Below are 19609 nucleotides of genomic sequence, written 5' to 3'. Positions count from 1 at the left end.
GGACAGAAAGAATGGAGAGTACGAGGCCATCTCCTTGATCACCATACAGAGTGGTTGATTTGTTTCGTCACTTTCTCTTGGATCGTCTAGTCTTCTTTCGTCATTCTAGTCAACATTTTCGACTACGATAAGGAAACATTTTTGTCAATTATTTAAAAGTTCCTTTCTTTTTATAAATCACATGATTTCACGACGAAATGATTCTCAAAATAAATAGAAAATATATATATATANCTATATTATAAAGCTATAAACGCTTCTAAAAAAAATTCTACTCATTTTGAAAATTAACAAATACGTATATTATACTTATTAGAAAAATAGAAATAAAAAATAATTTAATAGAAAAATAATCTAATTTTTCATACTGAAAAAGGAATATAAATTAAAATGTAGCACTTTTGTAAAGAATTTTATTGAAATATTTTGTTTTATTTGAAAAAGAAAAAAAATCAGTTCATTTAGATAATGCACTCAATATCTTTTGTTTTTAGCACTAAAAATATTATTTTGATTAATGATAACAGAAATGGCCTTGTACAAGATCCTATAAAAAACTTATTCTCAATCTATACTTGAGAAACTAAAATTGTTAAACAAAATTTTTTGTTTTCGTTTTCGATTTCTAAATGTTATTATTAAATAGATGAGTTTTGACTTAAAAACTATTCAGAAAAAATGCACCCAAAAATTCGCCTATAGCAGAAGCAATAACTTCCACTTGTTTAAAACTTATTTTTAAATAATTTATAAAAAAATAATTTATAAAAAAATAATAATAAAATAGAACAAAAATGGCGATTTACCGCATAAATTAAATCCAAACATTATCTTTCTCTCTTTCTTTTGTTTTTTCTTTTATGCTATAATTTTAAAAAGTTTCTTTTTTTTTTTAATTTTAAGAAATACGAAACAATAACTTCTATTTGTTGAAAACCTGTTTTAAAAAACTTGCAAAAATAAATAAATATATATATAAATAAATAAAATTAAAAAATAATGATTTACTTTACAAATTAAACATTTCACATTTTCCATCTTTCTGTTTAAACCTATTTTAAAACAATTTATAAAAAATAAATGAATGAATAAATTACACAAAGATAACGATTTACCGCGCAAATTAAACCCGAACATTTTCTCTTTTTTTATTGATTATTCCATAATTTTAAGACGTTTTAAATAAATAGAAATGTCAGCACTTTTATGATAATATAATTCCCTGTATGGAATTAAACAGTAACTAATTAACAGAACAATATCAAATTGGTTCTCTTTTCATAATTCATCTTCTTTTTCCCGAAACATAGAAATCTTTCCCACAGAGGGAGCATTTCATAATTATAAATACAACCAAACTTCGGACTATCAACAAGTAAAAAGCATCTAACTTAATTTGTGTTTGCTCCCTTTATCGAGGAATGCACTTGGACATGAAAATCTACATACGTTTGGAGTGTTGTGAGGATGTGGCTCATAAGGTACTCTTTTGATCATTTTCCTCCTCCTCCCGAGCTATTTATCCTCCTGAGGAACAGCATCTTTGAAGCTGTCATGTTCTCTATTGCAAATCGCATCCACTCATTGCATCGCTTATTATTGAAATTGCAATAATCACAGCGTTTATTTGTCATGGGATAAGAGGGGGGGATCTAATGGGGATAGCCATAATACTTGCTTTCTTTCTTGCAGTCTTGTCTCGTTTTTAAATGCCTTTTTAAGTCATGTCCTCCTTTTCAAATGCAGCTTTGTTTGGTAGTGTGGGGGGATAGGAGAAGGGATGGGTTCAATGAAAGAGAAGTGTGCAATCACGAAATGATAGAGGTCCAAGCGAAGCGGGTTAATTGAAGCACAGATGGCATCCATTGGACCAACTGCATGGTGATTACGGCTCAATTTGCACGTTTGTGATTGCCTGCACTGCCATAAAAACCCTTGTCGCTATTCAGATGGATTCAGAACTCTCTTAGATACCTTCTTTAGGCGAATAACTTTAAAATATCATAAAGAAACAGTTATCTCATTTTTTTTCTGGAATTTGCATAATTTGCATAACATCAAAAAATACTAACTTCGTAGGATTTTGCAAAGGTATGCTTCTGAATTTTGCATGAGTGAATGAACTTCGTCTAAGTGGAAAAAGAAATATATTTCATATTTTCTTGGATTAGTTTTAAGGTCTTCCCTGAAGTCCGGAGGAATTGTGAGCTTTTAAATAATGAAAGAAAGAGTTGCATTATTTTTCTGGAACTCTTTACTTAATTATCATAATATCTAAGACTACTAACTCATAAAGACTTTTACAAAGTGCTATTCTGGATTCCGGAGTGAACTTCTTGAAAGTGAAAAGGAAATACATTCCATACTTTGTTGGATTAGTCTGTCTTTAGCTAGTTGTTTTCTCTGAGATAAGGAAGAGGAAAAGTGCTAAAAAGTGTAAGTGAAAAAGTTAAAGAAAAGTTCTATTGAAAAAGTTTCCCAGGCGTCTTTTCTTTTGGCGAATACCTTTATCCTGAAAGAGAAAGTGATCTAATTTTCTCAATTTTTTTCTGGAACAATTTGCGTCATTAACTTAATGCCTAATAGCTGCTAACTTCAAGAGATTTTACAAAGTGTGTTTTTGAATTTTGCTTCAGCGCAAGAATTTCTTCAAAGCGAAATATATATATACATATATGTATTCTATATTTTTTTGGATATCAAGGGTTATTCTAGCTGGCTGCTGTCCTTAAAATAAGGCGGTGGGAATTGTGTGCTAAAAACTTAAGTGAAGAAGAACTCTTAAATAGAGAAAAAAAGAAAAGAAAAAAAAATAACCAAGAAACCTAGGTGAAGAAGAGATGAAGAAGAGAAAAAAAGCCTTAGAAAATCGATTTAAACGTAAACGCTCAAAATGGAAATGTAATTAAAAACGAAACAAACATATTCCATATTTTATTAGACTGATACTCAGATCTAATCTAACTGATTATTTTTCGTTGTACAAGGAAGAAAAATTTTATGTAGGAAAGAAATGGTACAAAAATAGAATTTCGAAATATCGCTGAAGTGATTTTGAAAGAAATTGCAAAATGAAAGCAAAAGACATGTGTTCCATTTTTCATTAGATGTAAAGCATCTAATTTCATTTCTCCAAATAAGGATGAATGACTTGATGTGAAAGAAAGGAGTAAGGAAAAAGGTATTCAAAAGAAGAATTTTAAACCGCGTGCAGTTTAGTTGCATCTAAGTTTGAGCAAAATAGCATTTAGAGGTTGTTGAGCATGATTACATAATTTATACAGCTTAAGATTAATTTTGAAAGGTAATTCACGTAAATGATTAAAAAAAATTTCCATAAAATCTTACAATATGATTATATGATTACAAGACCTGTATTATTGATTACTAGAAAAATTAATTTAAACAGCATTATGACGAGTTTACATTCCTTAAAGTTTGGATACATAATAATATATGAACATCATTTTACCGAGTAGCTGGACTTCCAATATTTGTGAGAACATCAGTGGAGTAAAATAGGATAATTCAAGGATAATTTCTTGAAATCTTGAAAAATCTAGGATAATTTCTTGAAAAATTTAAGTCACTTTAGTATAAATTAAATCTCATTTGCTTTCCTTGAAACTTTAAGCAATGCAAAGTTTTGTATAATTTGAATCCAATTTTGCGTTATCTTGTTCTTATTATCAATGATCTTGTGACGAATTTTGACGGAGAAAAAAATCATTTTTTGACACGCAAGTGTTTTCAAGACCTATGCCTATGAACAAAAAGGAAGACCCTTTCGAGTTGAGAGGTTTTTTGCTGCATCCGCTTCTGCGGTTAAAAATTTGAGCAACAGGTGCGCTTTTTTTAATTTTTTTATCTGTAATCCCTAACTTCCTTTATCTTGTGAAGTTCTCTTACTTCTTCCTAAAAGGAAACACTAATTCTAATTTTTTATTTAAAAAAAAAATTAAACCTTTAACTTGTATATTTTCTTATATAGTTATTTTTTTAAAAAAGAGATTTTTTTAACAATACAATTTTTTTTACTTACGATCAAATGAGAAATTAAACTTGAATAAAATTTTTAAACACGTTATAAATATTTTCCTTAGATAATTTTATTATTATATCTTGCTTTAAGTGATAAAAAATTAATATAATTTTACTCAATTGTACCTTCAAATATAAACTTCAATTTCAAAATCAAGGCAAAACTTATTATATGTCTATATTAAGTTACAATATGTTTTTTTCTTCTTATTTGTAATCTTAACAAAAATGTGCTTAGCTTTACTAAAATAATTTGTATTTAGTTTTTATAATTACTAATTTTGTCTTTAAAAATATTAAGTAATATCAAACATACTATTTCAAGTAAAAAAGAAAATCTGATTTATTTAAATTCTTTAAAAGATTTATAATTAAATCAGTTAGATATTGTCTCAAAATTTAATTATTAAAAAACTTCACTTAGCTGTTTTTTAGTTCTCCAAAGTGATAAAAACTGAGTATAAACACTAAAGAATAAATAATGAATATGCACAACAAATAAATGAGTTTTAGATTGTATTTATAGTATAAATGTTATTTTGTTTCTTTGTTTAGTTTAAATTAATAAATTTGTGTTGATTTACACTTTAACTTTCGTTTTTTTTTGTTTTGGTTACCCTTTGAAAAAAGGAACTAATTTTTCGTTATTTATTTATAGTGTTAATTCCTAATATTGAAGCGTAATTTCGTATTTCAAAATTTTATTTTGCTTAAATAAGCCAAGATAAAATAAAAAAAAAATTTTAAATTTTGTTTCATAATAATTAAATATAGTAAATATATTCGAATAACATTTTCATTACATTTGTAATTTGAATAAACTCAAATAGTTCGTTTATATTTTATTTGTAGTTTATTAATGTTTTTTAGGCAAACAACATCAACTTTATAGTATGTATAGAAATTTTTCTTGAACTATTTTAAATATCTCAAACTTATTAACGCCTGGTAAATGAGTGCGTTACAATTGTTATTATAAGAGTTAGGTAAAATTTAAAACAACAGAAGTTTTGTTTTGTCTGGTGAAATATTTTTTTATTATTAATTATCTAAATTTGAATACTTACGAATTTTTGATAAAGGCCAAGCGAAAAGTAAAACAATATTAAAAAAAAAAAATAATGAGAGTTTAATTTATTTTGGACTCTGATGGTAAACAATAATCCTCTATATCGGTTATGCTTCAGTAAGCACTTGATAACAGGTTCAATACATATGGTTATTTGTTGATATATATATATATATATACATACATATACTTTTAACCATCTGAAACCCAGCTTCCAATATATTGTACACTATTTGATATAATTTAATCCCTTAAAAATAATATTTTATGATTTCTTTTCTGTGTAGATACTTTTACAAAGCGATTATCCATGTAAAATTACAAAAATAATTGTTTGCCTAAGCTTTTAATTAAAATGAAAATTCTTAAGTAATGCAAGAAATTCGAATGCAGTAGACTTATGAGCAGTTTCGAGGTATGTAAATGCTTAAATATTTAAGAATAAGTGGAGTTTGTTACATGACCAAAAAGTGAAAAAAAAACCCATAAAAATAGCCTAAAATGCGTAAAAAATCGAAAAAAAAATCGAAATTTACAGTTTTTACAGCAAACTGAAAGTATTTAGAGAAAATTAATTAAATTAAATTAAATTAATTGAAATTATTTTTAAAATAATTTATTGCATTTTTGTGTTCACTTTCTTCTAAACTATATATTTTAACGAAAAAAATCTCATTTTCTGTCATTTAAAGCTTAGGTCTCAAGAGATTAAATATTTCTAATTTTTCAGAAACGTGAAGTTCAATATCATATTACAAATATTTTTTTGAATTAAAGAATAGTAATATTAAAAAGCTGAATGTAAAATAAATAAGATTAATTTTGAATTTTTTATTGGTGATAGGATTGGTTTAATTTACTTATTTTGAATTATTTTTGTTTACTTATTTCGTTTAGTCAATAATTTATTTTCATAAATGTTTCATACCAAAAATTTTGTGTTTTAGTAGTAAGTATAAAATACAAAGTTTTGACTAGAAAAAACGTATTATCTAGTTATAATTTTAATCTTTAAGTTTTATTCGACTTTATTGTAATGTTTTATAATTTTATAGTTACATAAATATTTAGACAATATGAAATGATGTAACATTTTAATGATCTACAATATTTTATAACATTACAATACTATTTTTAAAAGCAAAAATATATTCTTTTTTAAATACTTTTCTAAGAAAAAAAAGCAAGAAAATTGTATCAAGTAAAAGTGACACAAAGTTTATATTTTAATATTAGTTAAAGGAAGAATTATTTTGACAAATTTATTTAACTCATTTCCCATTTCAAGTGTTTTATTAAAAAAGTTAAAGCTTGTGAAGTATGATCATTAAATTTTACAAATGGTACGAATTCAAAAATTTCTTTATATCAACTTTTAATCGAAAGCATTTTATTTGACTAATTTGTTTTAAAAATATGCTAAATTGACTTTTCAAATTTTAGAATGTACAATTAAAAAATAATGCTATTAAGGATCAGATCTCAATCGTGGAACATTTCATTTTTAAAAAGTACAGTTAACTGAAAATATGTCTATAAGAGACAATTTTTATTTATATAGTTCATTGTTTTATGAGGAAACTTTTAAAAATGCCGATAAATACGGGACAGATACTTCTATTTTAAATTAATCACAACAAAATAATCTTAATTTGCATTTTTTATCTATTATTTTTTTAAACATTTATTTATCTTTTTTATGGGGGCTGTAGGCTTTCCACACCTTAAAAATAAATTTTTTCATTTTAATATTTTAATACTTGTAGAAATGCTAAGAACCTAATTTATTAAATGTCAGTAAGTGAGATACTTAATAATACTCTCGTTAAGTTATACAGAATTAAATAAATTCCTTGCTCAATTTTTTTTCATAATTTGAAATTTTAAAATTTTTTGTTAAAAGTAGCCCTTACACAAAATCTTTTACGAAATGTTACATAAAATCTTTTTCGAATGCTTTGTTTGAAGTACAATATTTTGAAATAAAAGCCCTTTGCATCACTTTTGTCACAAAATTTTTTTAAAAGAAAAAGTTAAGATTATTTAAAAAAAAACTGGAACAAAAGAGACTTTTTTAATTAAGTGCAATTGAATATATATTTAAATTAATTTCTCGTTTTTTTAATAATTTGTTTTGAAAATTTGGCACATTAAATATACTGTATATGCATATCTGATACATGAAAAATAAGCAGAAAGAGCATGGAGGTAAAAATCTTTTAAAGGTCCACTGTTTTCTGAAATGTAAATAAATTGTAATGTATTTTAGATTATTAGAAGAAAAAGTTTAATTAGTTTTTTCAAAAATATGTATATATATATATTTCAAGTTATAATTTTTCTTATGTTAGATTTTTTTATTCTGTTTTAAATATCTCTATTATTTACAATAATGATTAATGACAATAATGAATAAATTAAAAATTGTTTCATTACTTGAATTTCAAACTCCTGATAGACAATGATGATTATTAGATCAAGGTATTAAAAATTTTTTATATTGAAATTTAATTCACGAGAAACTTCAACACTTACCTACTTTTTCCTAACTTTTTTTGAAACTATTATTTAATAAAAAAGGTTTTGAGTATGTTATAAAACTGATTTTAATTATTATAAGTGTCATTAATTCTGTGTATTATAACTAACATTTAAATTGCTTAGTAAAAACATAAAAAGTTTAAATTCAGAGTTTCTGTTTGGCTACGGACTTCAAAAAAATAAATATTCACTGCTTCTCCCCCTAAGAATTGCACAAACAGTTTTGTTTAGTATATTTTCTGTACAAAATATTAAAAATGCATTGCTAGTAATTACAGTAAAAATGCTTTAATAATTTTAATTTTTTATGTTTTTAATTATATTTAATTTTTATTAAGAAGAAAGAATTCATAACACATAGAAAACATTAAAAAATTGTATTCAAACAGTTTTTCACTTCCAGACATCTAAGAATGTAAACATTTTTGGTCACTTATCGTTAATAATTGTACAAGCAGTTTTGTTTGCACATTTTGTTAGTACATTCTTTTCACGTTAGTTTTCTTTTAATTACTTCATTACTCTTATCTCAATTTTCGTTCATAAGCTATTTATATCTAAAGAATATAGAAAATTTAAATGCCTTCGAAATTTTTTTTTGTAATGAAAGAAGTAATATTAGATGGAATAAAATTTTACGAATTAAAAAATATCTAACATTGATAATCTTCCCCATCTTAGAATTGTTCATCGTTCAAAAATATTTTCTTGAATATTTAATATTTCTTACAGATTCTTGCAGCAACAAAATTCGTCTTTATTTCGCAAAACAATAAAATATAATATAAAAATAATCATTTGATTATAAATAAAATTTAACAAAATTCGTGTTTATTTCGTAAAACAATAAAATATAATATAAAAATAATCATTTAATTATAAATAAAATTAATCAAAAATATTTTACTTTTTGCATGATCAAAATTATCATAAATAGTAGCACATCTCATTTAATTTTCTTGCTCGGCAATTCAATGACGGAAATTAAACTCGTATTTAATAATTGAAATTATCGTAAAATTTCAATAGAAGACATACTTTTATTATAAAATAATTGAAACGTTGAATTTTAAACTAATAATATTAAAATTAAATAATACTTAATAAAATTTATGCAATAATAATTTATGTAATAACATTACAAATAAAAATTGTTATGAAATGAACAAAGAACTTCGTTATATCAGATTACTTGTTATGTATATGTCTCCATGCATTTTTAACTGCAATTGAAAATCAGTGTGGTAGTTCGTCATTATATCACGCTTGAATGAGGTCAAGAAAAAAGCAAGATGTATCCGAATGTGCGATTTAATGAGAATGGTTGAAAATAACAAAAATGGTAATATATAGGGCAAAATTATTAGCAACATAACAATAAACAAATTTTTCATTTCGTAGAGCAGTCTGACATCAATTATTGTAATTGACTTTATTGAAAGAGTATAATCCTGCTCTAAAATTCTTATCGCTTAAACTTTGGTTCAAGCGATATGACATAAAGACAATTCTTACATCTTCAAATGTAATGAATTCATATAGAATGTAAATTATTATTTTTTCTCGAAAAAAAAATCTCGCATATTTTTTGGCACTTTGGGAGCTAATTACGCAGAGAAAAGAAAAATAGTCAAAACTACCAGAATATGGTCAAATTTACCGTGGTTCTGGCTCCATGGGAACACCAAAATTCTCGGTAATTTTTATCGAAGCGCTTCTGCAATGATTTTTGTAAAACTAACTATAAAATATGACTTTATAATGTGCGATAAAATTTAGTAAATGTGATAAAATTTACTAATTTAAACATGATACCTTGGAGTTGGGTGTAAAAACTATATATTTGGTTAAAATTATTTTTTAGTTTTTGTATTTTTTACTAAATGGGTTGTAATAAGAACTGTAATTTTGAAAACCTGAAATTTCTGTACATCGTTGCCATATGAACAGAAAAATTATCAAATGAATGGTTTAAAAACCGTATATTTGGGTTTTCTAAAGGAAAGTTGTGTTTTCTTTTTTTTTTATTTATTTAATTTTTATCAAGAGAAATGTCATTACTATGAAGTACAGTAATCTTACCAGAATTATTTTCTCCGTGTGTTTTTTGAGTAAATGTATTTTTTTCGAAAATACAAATAAAGAAAATGATAATGCGCGATATAACAAAAGGTTATTGCATTTTAAGGTTTAACAAGCAGTAAAACGAAAATTTCTGTTTGATTTCTGTATCACTGTTATAAAGGTGAAAATTACACAAATAATGCACTATTCCTCAGCGGTACGAGAAAAATATAATTTTAAAGCGTTTTAATGTGGCAATTCTCTCAACATGAAGTAACGCAATGTTTGTAAGAAAATACATTAAAGTCTTCGTTATTATTTTTTATAATATAAAAACTAAATGTTAAGTTTTAAAGCAGAATAAATAAGTTGATTTCAATAAAAAAGAAAAAAAATTGCAAATTATATTTTTCTACTTCAAATAGTCAAACGCCAATAAATAAACCAGCTAAAAAATAAATTAAGTTCAAATGAAACAATATCTGTTAAAAATACGTTTCTTAAGTTCGAAGCTTCAATAAGTTCTATGTGATATGTTTTTAGGCAACGCTTCGAAATATCTGTTTGTTTTAAAAGAAATACAATATTACAAAATATGTTTGTTCTAATGGAAATTTTTATATTAGTTAACATTAATTAGAAATATTTTGAGTCCCAGTAAAATAATATTTTAGAAAATTAAGGTAAAATGATCATTATATGTATGATTTAGTCACCTTGTAGTTTTTTTTTACCTACTTTCTTTTTCAACTTCCTAAAGAAGAAAAAAAAACTTGTCGAAATGGTACAGTTTTTTATTTTCTTAAAAGGTTTCATAATGTTTAATTAATAAACATTAAATATAATTGTAATGAAAAAATGTTCGAACAATTAATTTTACCAAGCTTTCTTTATTATTACAAATTATTAATTCTTTATTATTAATATTCTAGAAGTCATACTACTAATTATTTCATACTGTAATTATTGATAATACTTTCTTGTACCTTACTTTTATTAAATCATTTCACTATTATTTTTAAAGAGATAAAAAATTATTACACTTCGGTTCGGTAAGTTTTTTTGTTTTTTTTTTTTGTTTTTTGTTTTTTTGAAACAGAGAAAATAAATGGATTTAAAATTATTATTTTTTTTTTTACACATTAAAATGAATTCGTAAAAGCATTTCTTTATACTTCACTCGTATTAGTTATTTCTTCGCAATTATTTGTAACAAATTCGATTTCATTCATGTTACAAAAAAAATAAGAACAATTAATTACATATAGAAATTGAAAATAAATTCAGAAGAAACCTATAATATATAATTTGCTTATACGACTTTCATTTCCTTTTATTAATTAAATTTTTTGCACACTGTTCTATTTTTAGGCTTGATATAATTTGTTGATAATTAAATATAAAGATTGTGCTTACTCTGCTTGTTCAGCATGCGGCATAATAAAATTTTTTTAGCCATCAATTTTAATTATTTTCTTTAAATTAATTAAAAACTAAACGATATTTTTTGGTTTATATATATATATATATATATATTAGAACTATAAAAGATGCAATTTACTATTGAAGCGCTCTTTTCAATCACTAAAACTGTGTCCCACTATTGTTTATTTCCAAATTTGGTGTTCCCTGTTTTATCAGTAAAATTTAAATTGCTATTAATTAAAATAAAATTAAGTTTAAAATACATTAATGAGCATTTTACAGTTTAGTTTATTGCAGCTTAAGTTATACTACTTTATTTATTTTTCTTATTTTTAAAAAAAAAGTCATTCTAATAAGAGAAATATTACGCATAAATTTTCTTTTATTTTAATCAAAATATTTTAAATTCTTCAATGTTCAGCTTTTTATTTTAAAACCAGTTTATTTTCTTGTCAATATTAAAAGTAAATTTGATCAATTACTTTGTAATGTGTCTCACAAATCGTGGGTCTCAAGATTTGGGGAACTCGAAATTGGGTCGCATTAAATAATTTTGATGACAAGATTATGGAAACCCTTTCTGAAACAAACCAGTTAACATATATTTCTTGAACCATTGAAGCTGTGTCCCTCTTTCTTCAATAGCCAAATTCAATATTTCTTGATTATACTGTAAAAAGTTAAATTGTTTCATATGTTAAATTAAAACTATGTTTTAAATTAAAAAAGTTAATTTTCTTAATTTTCACAATTGTGATATTAGCTTCAAATTCTTTATGAAATCACTTGAAGAATTTGAACTCTGCAATCTTCAATAAATAAAAAACTTCAACACTACATTAAATAAAAATAAATTAGAAATAAAAGTAATAATTAATAATAAATAAATATATAATAAAAATATAAAAAAATAGTAATTAAATATTTGTATAATAATAATAAATAATAATAAATAAATAAATAATAAAAATAATAAATAAATATATAATAAAAATAAATATATAATAAAAATAAAAATTGTAACTATCATTTTATTGATACAATTAATAGACAGGAAAATGACATTACCTTCATGACAAGAAAAAAATTAAGGAAATTAAAAATTAACATGGACAAAATAAGGTTCGAATTTTACACTCTCACAGCTGTTAAGGACAATTTTTTTCCGTAAACTAATTTGATATGAAAATATCAGTCATATCTATTACAAATATTATCAAAAATAATTTAGGGATAATCTAGGATTATTTCAGATTTTTTATTAAATAAACAGCCAGCAGAATTGTTTTTTATTACTCCGCTTTTTATTTTCTTATCTTGCTTTATTATTTTATAAAGTCATTCCTTAACTTTTAATTTAGTTATTAGAGAAGTCTTCTTTTTTTCCGAACTGTATAAAATAAGCCTGTTTTAGGAATTAAATCTTACCCCCTTCGACATAAAAATGATTCATTCCCTAATTTTCAATTTACATTTTAGAGTACGCAACTTAATTTTTGTTCATATTGTATGAAGTAATAAATTTTATTAATTAATTCTTACTCTCTAGCGTACATAAAAATGATAAATTCCTTTACTGTCACTTAATTTTTTTGTGTATGCAACTTTTTTGTTTTGTTTCGTACGGTATAAAATAAGTAAAATTTATTAATTAATTCTTATCTACTTGCATACATAAGAATAATTCATTCCTTTACTTTCATTTTACTTTTTAGAGGTCGCAACTTTTAGTTTTGTTCCGTATTGTATAAAGTACGTAAATTTAATTAATTACTTATCATCCACTTACATAAAAATGATTCATTCCCTTATTTTCAACTTACTTATCAAAGTACGCAACTTTCGGTTTTCTTCCGCATTGTATCAAATAAATAAATTTTAAATGAATTCTTACCTATTTACATATAAATGATTGATATTTATTAAGTATTAAATTCTTATCTCTTAGTCATGCATGGCAAAGAAAAAGGAACAACGTGATATAAATATTATTATGATAGTGAAATACATTTAGATAAAATTTTTTATTGCATTGAATAGATAAAAGTGTTATTGTGTAGGAGTCCCTTGTTTTTGGATTGCATTTCCTATTTTGATGTGGCAGCCGACCCCTTCAAGTAGGAGGATGTGACGTCACAGGATGTAACAGTTAGTACCTATTAAGGACCCTTTTGCGCGATTTGTTGAGTCGTGGGAGATGATCTTGTCTCTATGACTCATTGTCCTTTTGAAAGGCTCAAATAAATCTCTCAATGAAGAGTGGCATCCCCAATAAAGAAGGTCTTTAATTTAGATGGCTTTCCAAAACATGTGGCTGATGTTTACAATATTTTTTTTTCGTGACAGTTTGAGAAGTTTTGTTAAAAAAAAACAAATAACTTCCTTTTTTTTTAATTCATAGATATAAAAATAATGAATGGTAATTTCTAGATAATTGGTTTCATAATTGTTTGAGATTTTTAGAAGGTTTGAAAAATTCTCTTACCAAAGATAATAATAATAATTTTATAACACTGCAAAAAATTCCGGATCAAATTACGATTAAAAGTACTGGCACCCTGGGAGCAGCATTCGGAAAATCCATTTTATCTTAAAATTTATTTTAACCCTTAAATTTTATATCATAATTTCTAGAGTGATATTTAATTATTTACAACAATTCCGTGACTTTAGAATAAGTATTAGTATTAAAATTACGGTATTTAATTACAATGATTCAGAGATTTTGGAATAAATATTGCTGTAAAAACTACGCTATGTCAGGCTTTTTTTCTTTGTTTCGTAAAATTTGACTGTGAAAATGGATTTCACGATAAGAGTACAGGCACCCATTCCAGAATATAGCCTTTAATTTAAATAGCTTTTCAAAATATGTGGCTGATGTTTACAAGATCTTTTTTTTTTTTTTCGTGACAGTTAAACAAGTTTTGTTAAAACGAAACTTCACCGTTTATTTTATTTTATTTTATTTTTAATATTTGATAGTTTCTAATGCATAGATAAAAAATAAAGAATCGAAATTTTTAGTTAATTGTTTTCAAAATGGCTTTTGATTTGTAGAAGTTTTGCAAAATTTGAAATCTTGCCTAAGAAGGATCAGCGAAATTCTCTCACTAAAGATAATGATAATAATAATTTCATTACTTTTTTCAAAAAAAAAAAAAAAAAAAAATTCCGGACCAAATTCCGGTAAAAAAAAAAATACTGTCACTATGGATGCAGCATCCGCAAAATCCACTTTATCGTAAAATTTATTTCTGCCATAAATTTTATTCCGTGATTTTTACAGTGATATTTATTTAACAGTGATTTAGTGATTTTAGAGTAAAAATTACTGCAGAAGTTACGGTACATTAGATATTTTTTGTTCCGTAAAATTTTACTGTAAAAATCGATTTTTCGGTAAAAGTACTGGCACCCTAAGTGCGGGTATTTTTGACCGTAATTTGATCCGCAATTTTTTACAGTGTACGTGACCTAGGCCGCAAGACTCATTCACAATTTCCTTAAGTAATATTAATATTAATAATAATAATAACAAAGCCACTATTTGAATTCCTTAAACTCGAAGCAAAGCTTTAATTCTAAGCTATATTTACTGAATCGTTGTATAGAATTAACTCGCAAATTACTTAATAATTATCAAAACTCTCTAATTGCTTATGTCTATAAAGTGTAAGTTAATTTTTGAAAGAATTGCGAATTTAGACAGATTTTTTCACCTGGAAGTTTTTTAAAAACTATGAGTAATACTCAATTTTTGAATATTTTCATGAGCTTAAGCTCTGTTTCATTCAATGAAGCGGATGTAGTTATTTTTCAGAAATGCTTTTTGTTTTCATATAATTGATTGTTGATATACATTGATATTTTGTGACATTTTTATAGTTAGCATCGAAAGCAATGGTTAAAGATGGGCAAAATTTAGTTCATTGATAAATGTTGCAAGCGCATTACAGTTATAAAAAAAATAGTTTATTATTTATTATTCACTAAGAAACATTGTTTCATATGAGAAAAAGGCGTTTGAGAACAGTCACAGACAAGTTTTGCCATTTTTTAAAAAATATTTGATAATTTTTAATGCCTAGATTTAAAAGTAATGAGAAGAAGTTTTTGGCATCTTTTTACAAAATGATTTACAGTTTTTAGTGATTTTCAAAATTTCAATGTTTGTCTTAAAAAATTTCTTATGAAAATCATGAATGTAACAATAGCAGATTATTAGTAGCTGATGATGAAAATAATCAGATAATCTTTAAGATATTCATAAATAAATTATGGTTTTCTGAAACTGTAATATAAAATTTTCTTCATGAAAACTAATTAAGCATTTAAATGATGTTTCATAATTAAATTAATGAAAAAGCTTCTGAATTCTTTTACTCTAAATTAGAATTCAGCAAATCAGAGAAATTGTTTCTAAAATAGTTTTGCGTGTAATCTTATCACGCAAGCATAGTTGGCAAACTTCCGTGCACAGCAGGCCTAATAATTCGACAGTTGTCGTATTTTCTTAGCCACAGTTATTATGTGCAAATAATAACTACCATAATTGCAGGTGTGGAAAAAATGAAACAGCTAAAGTAGTAATAGAGTTTTGCAAACATTATTAATTTCACGATTTATTACTTACAGCAATTTTCTAATTTTAGTGTGAAGGTAATAGAACGCTTACTTACGATTCAATCAATGGTTTTTAGGATTTTTAAAAGCCGAGATTAAGTGGTTTACATAAAAAACTGTCGGTTATGCACCAAATTCTTAATAGGGACATAATTATAATGAATATTTAACGACGAATAAGAAAATGTGGTCAAAATTACCAGGATATGGTAAAATTTACAGTGTTTCTGATTCTATGGGAACACCAAAAAGTTCGGTAATTTTAACTGAAACACTTTTGCAATGATTTTGGTAAAATTAGGTATAAAATACGGTTTTATTCGTGATAAAATTTGGAAAATGTGGTAAAATCTTTTAATTTTATTATGATGCATTCGAGAATTTCATAAATACCTTCTATTTGGTAAAATTCATTTTTCAGTTTTAACTAAATGTGTGGTAATAAGAACTATAATTTTAAAAATGAGAATTTCTGGTAAACCGTTACTATATGAACTGTAGAGTTACAAAATGAGTGATTTAAAGAAATATATTTTAATTTTATTAACCAGAATTGTTTTTTCGCTAGAAATGTCATTACCATACAGTACGGTAATTTTATCAGAATTTTTTTCTCCGTGAACTTATGAATTCTTTATTTAAGAATGGAATTTGAACATTGAATTATTTCATGAGAGAAGAAGGACGTTTATTATAACTGAAACAATTGTCATGGCTTATTTGTGACGAAATCTTAATTTATAAATTCTTCAATTAAAATAGATTTTAAATATAAAAATGTATTATATGGAAAATAATGCAAGCATTCCATTGATAAATATACTCCAGGTTATTCTTTATAATCCTTCAACTATTGTATTGATTTCTTTAAGGAGAAATTTTAAATCCTTAATCAAAAATCCATCTTGAACTTAAAAATTAAAGTAGGGAATAAAAATATGAGAACGTGCTATTGTCATATACACTCGTGGTTATTCTTTATGTACTTCAAGGGAGCCATTGCCATAGACTTTTTTTATGAAAAAATCGTTACTAATAAATTTTTCTTTTATAATCGATTTTGAACTTAGAAGCAAAATTAGGGAAAAATAATGAGACTGTTCTACTGTTACCAAAATTAGACTGTTTCACTGTTACAAAAATGTTACTCAAAATTAACCTTTATATAATTCAGATCATAGCAGCTACTTTTTCTATAGAAATTGTTACCAAAAATCTTTTATTTATAATTGATTTTAAATTTTAAAATAAACTCAGCAAAAAATAAGATTATTATATTTTTAATAAATTATTCCAGGTTATCTTTTATTGACTTTCAAACCGTTATGAGTGACTTATTTCTGAAGAAATTGTTACCTATAAATCTTTAATGATCTAATAAATCCAATTTATTTTAATAAAGCTTAGCAAGAAATTTTTTTCCAATTTATTTTCCATAAGCATAAAAGCATCTTAAAATTATCATGGGAATGTAAGAGTATTTAGTTGTTGGTTTTAAAGTTAGTTGGTTAAAATATATTAGCAAAGTCATTAATAAGAAGTACAGATCATCTTATTTTTCGAATAGTGTTTTCTAATTTTTTCCTTTTAATTTCTTGTGTGATAAGTGTAGGTATTTGGACCAGTTTGAATATTTTTCAGATATAAAATGTCTGCCATCTGGGAAACAACAAAATATTTCATTCAGATATAAGCAAATATCTCTCATTCAGGCATTAGCAAACATCTTTTATTCAGGCTTTAGCAAGTATCTCTCATTCAGTCTATAGCAAATGTCTCTCATTCAGGCTTTAGCAAACAAAGTAAACAACTCTCATTCAAGCTTCAGGAAAGATCTCCCATTCAGACATAAGCAAACATCTTTAATTGAGGCATTTAGCAAACGTCTCTCATTCAGGCACTAACGAAATGTCTCTCTTTCGTTCATTAGCAAACACTCTTCACTCAATCATTTAAAAAAGCAGTCAGCATCTCTTATTCCGGCATTAGCAAACATCTTTAATTCAGGCATTATAGCAAACACGCTTCAACCAAGGAATTAAACAATAGTAAGTAATTTTTTTTCCATAAGAATTTTAATTTTTTTAACCGATTTTGGAAAAAATAGAAAACAATGCTAGTTTATTTTGAAGTTTTGGATTTTGTATTAAGTCCCTCCAAAACATAAATAACAGATAGAGATGTGAATTGATTTCTAACTAAGTTGTCTACATACTTATCGTTGAAATACAAAAATATTTCTCGACGTCATAGTCAGATGGAGACTTGTTGCAAAACTCATTTGGAATCGTGAATATGTGGTTGCATGTGAGCAATTCCGCTCTCGGAAACAAGGATTCTCGATTTCGAGGTTCTGTCACGTACATTTTCTAAACATCTGCAGTAAAATATGACCCATAATTGCGGGAAATTCTATCTAAGCAATCCATTCATCAACCGCTCCCATTTTATTTTATTATTATTGTTATTATTTTTATTCTACTTTAGAGAAACACTTGCTCTTCGAATTAAGCACTTTTTCTTCTCCCTCCCAGCACATTCTTCCCCTTCTACAAAACTTTCTTACCATCTCCTTCTCCCCCACCCCCAAACGAAGCTCATCATAATCGTCACACTGCAGCTCGAGAAATATGTTAGAGAGTAGCAGCATGTAAAGGGGGGGCGCAAACGAAAGAAACAAAAATGAAACAAGATAAAGAAAAAAGAAACATTTATGGGGAAGGGGGGCTTAGAACTTCTTTGTCTATCATTAAAGATCTCCTCCTTTCTAGATTCTTTCTCTTTCTCTAAGAACAAATTTTTCCCAACCTTAAAAGCCTGGGGATATGAGAGCGAAAAACCGTTTCTGTCGAATCTGAAATTGGGGGAATATTTCAATAAAAAGGGGACCGAACCCTAATGACCATTCCCTGGGTTTCGAAGGGAAGCGGGGGAGAAGGAGGTTGGAGGTATGTCCACTCTGTGGGGCCAATGCCTATTGGGCTCGGCCTTAAAACTGAAGCTTCTTTAGTCCTTTTAGAGCAATTATAACGCGCGGAAAAAATAGGGAGTGTGCGGTCTAGCTGGTGTAAGACATTCAAGAAGGGGGAGTTTACTATAAAAGAGAAAAAGGGCAGCGATAAGATCCTAACCGCCTCCTTTATTAGCTTGAGAAACCGGCTTTATTGGTGTATGAAATCATTTTGATGGTGCAGAGATATCAAGAGTAGAGTTAATTGCTTTTATGGAAATCAAACACTGCCTACAATATAGTTTGCGTAATTATATGGATCTCGTAGCGCAACACTGTTACTCTAATTATATAGGGCACACTCGAGGATTATTGAATGAAGATTCTACAAACATAAAAATATTTTTATTAACTGCGAAAAGAATTTCATTTGGTGTGGTTTTCTTCAAAAAGTAATTGTTGTAGCTGTTTCGTGAGAAAAATGAGTTCTCGCCGAGTAAAATGCAACTCAATTATGATACCTTATATCATTGCTGAAGAATTAAAAATTGGTGTAACATATTTCTTTAAGGAGTTTACATATTATTGAAAACCCTGCTTTTTGAGAGTATGCTTTACCATATCGATATTGTGGACTTTTGAAAACGTAATTATGTTTCTATTATTCGTTACTTTGTCAGTAAAAATATTTTTAAGGAGTACAATTAAGGATGACTGTAAACGTCTGTTAAACATGGAGCAATAAATTAATTTTGCAAAACTCTTGCTTGGACTATTTGTCAATTGATACCTGTCAAGATGCAGTAGATAGGAGGCAACAACAGAGTTATACTTCGGAATCTTAAAATACCTTTTCAATATTATTGCAGTCAGCGTTTGATTATATTGAACGA

General features: G+C 25.9%; 1 long non-coding RNA gene across 1 annotated transcript in view; it reads left to right on the top strand.

Annotated features, from left to right (window-relative positions):
* Nucleotides 1-1455: 1455 nt before the first annotated feature.
* Nucleotides 1456-19609, top strand: part of LOC122269371 (uncharacterized) — a 38640-nt gene continuing 20486 nt past the window's right edge. The window contains exon 1 of the long non-coding RNA XR_006225149.2: nt 1456-3844. This is a non-coding gene — a long non-coding RNA (uncharacterized lncRNA). The remainder of the gene's footprint in view (nt 3845-19609) is intronic.

Source organism: Parasteatoda tepidariorum, chromosome X1, assembly GCF_043381705.1.
Source record: "Parasteatoda tepidariorum isolate YZ-2023 chromosome X1, CAS_Ptep_4.0, whole genome shotgun sequence".
NCBI lineage: Eukaryota > Metazoa > Arthropoda > Arachnida > Araneae > Theridiidae > Parasteatoda > Parasteatoda tepidariorum.
This window is presented reverse-complemented; position numbering and strand designations above follow the sequence as displayed.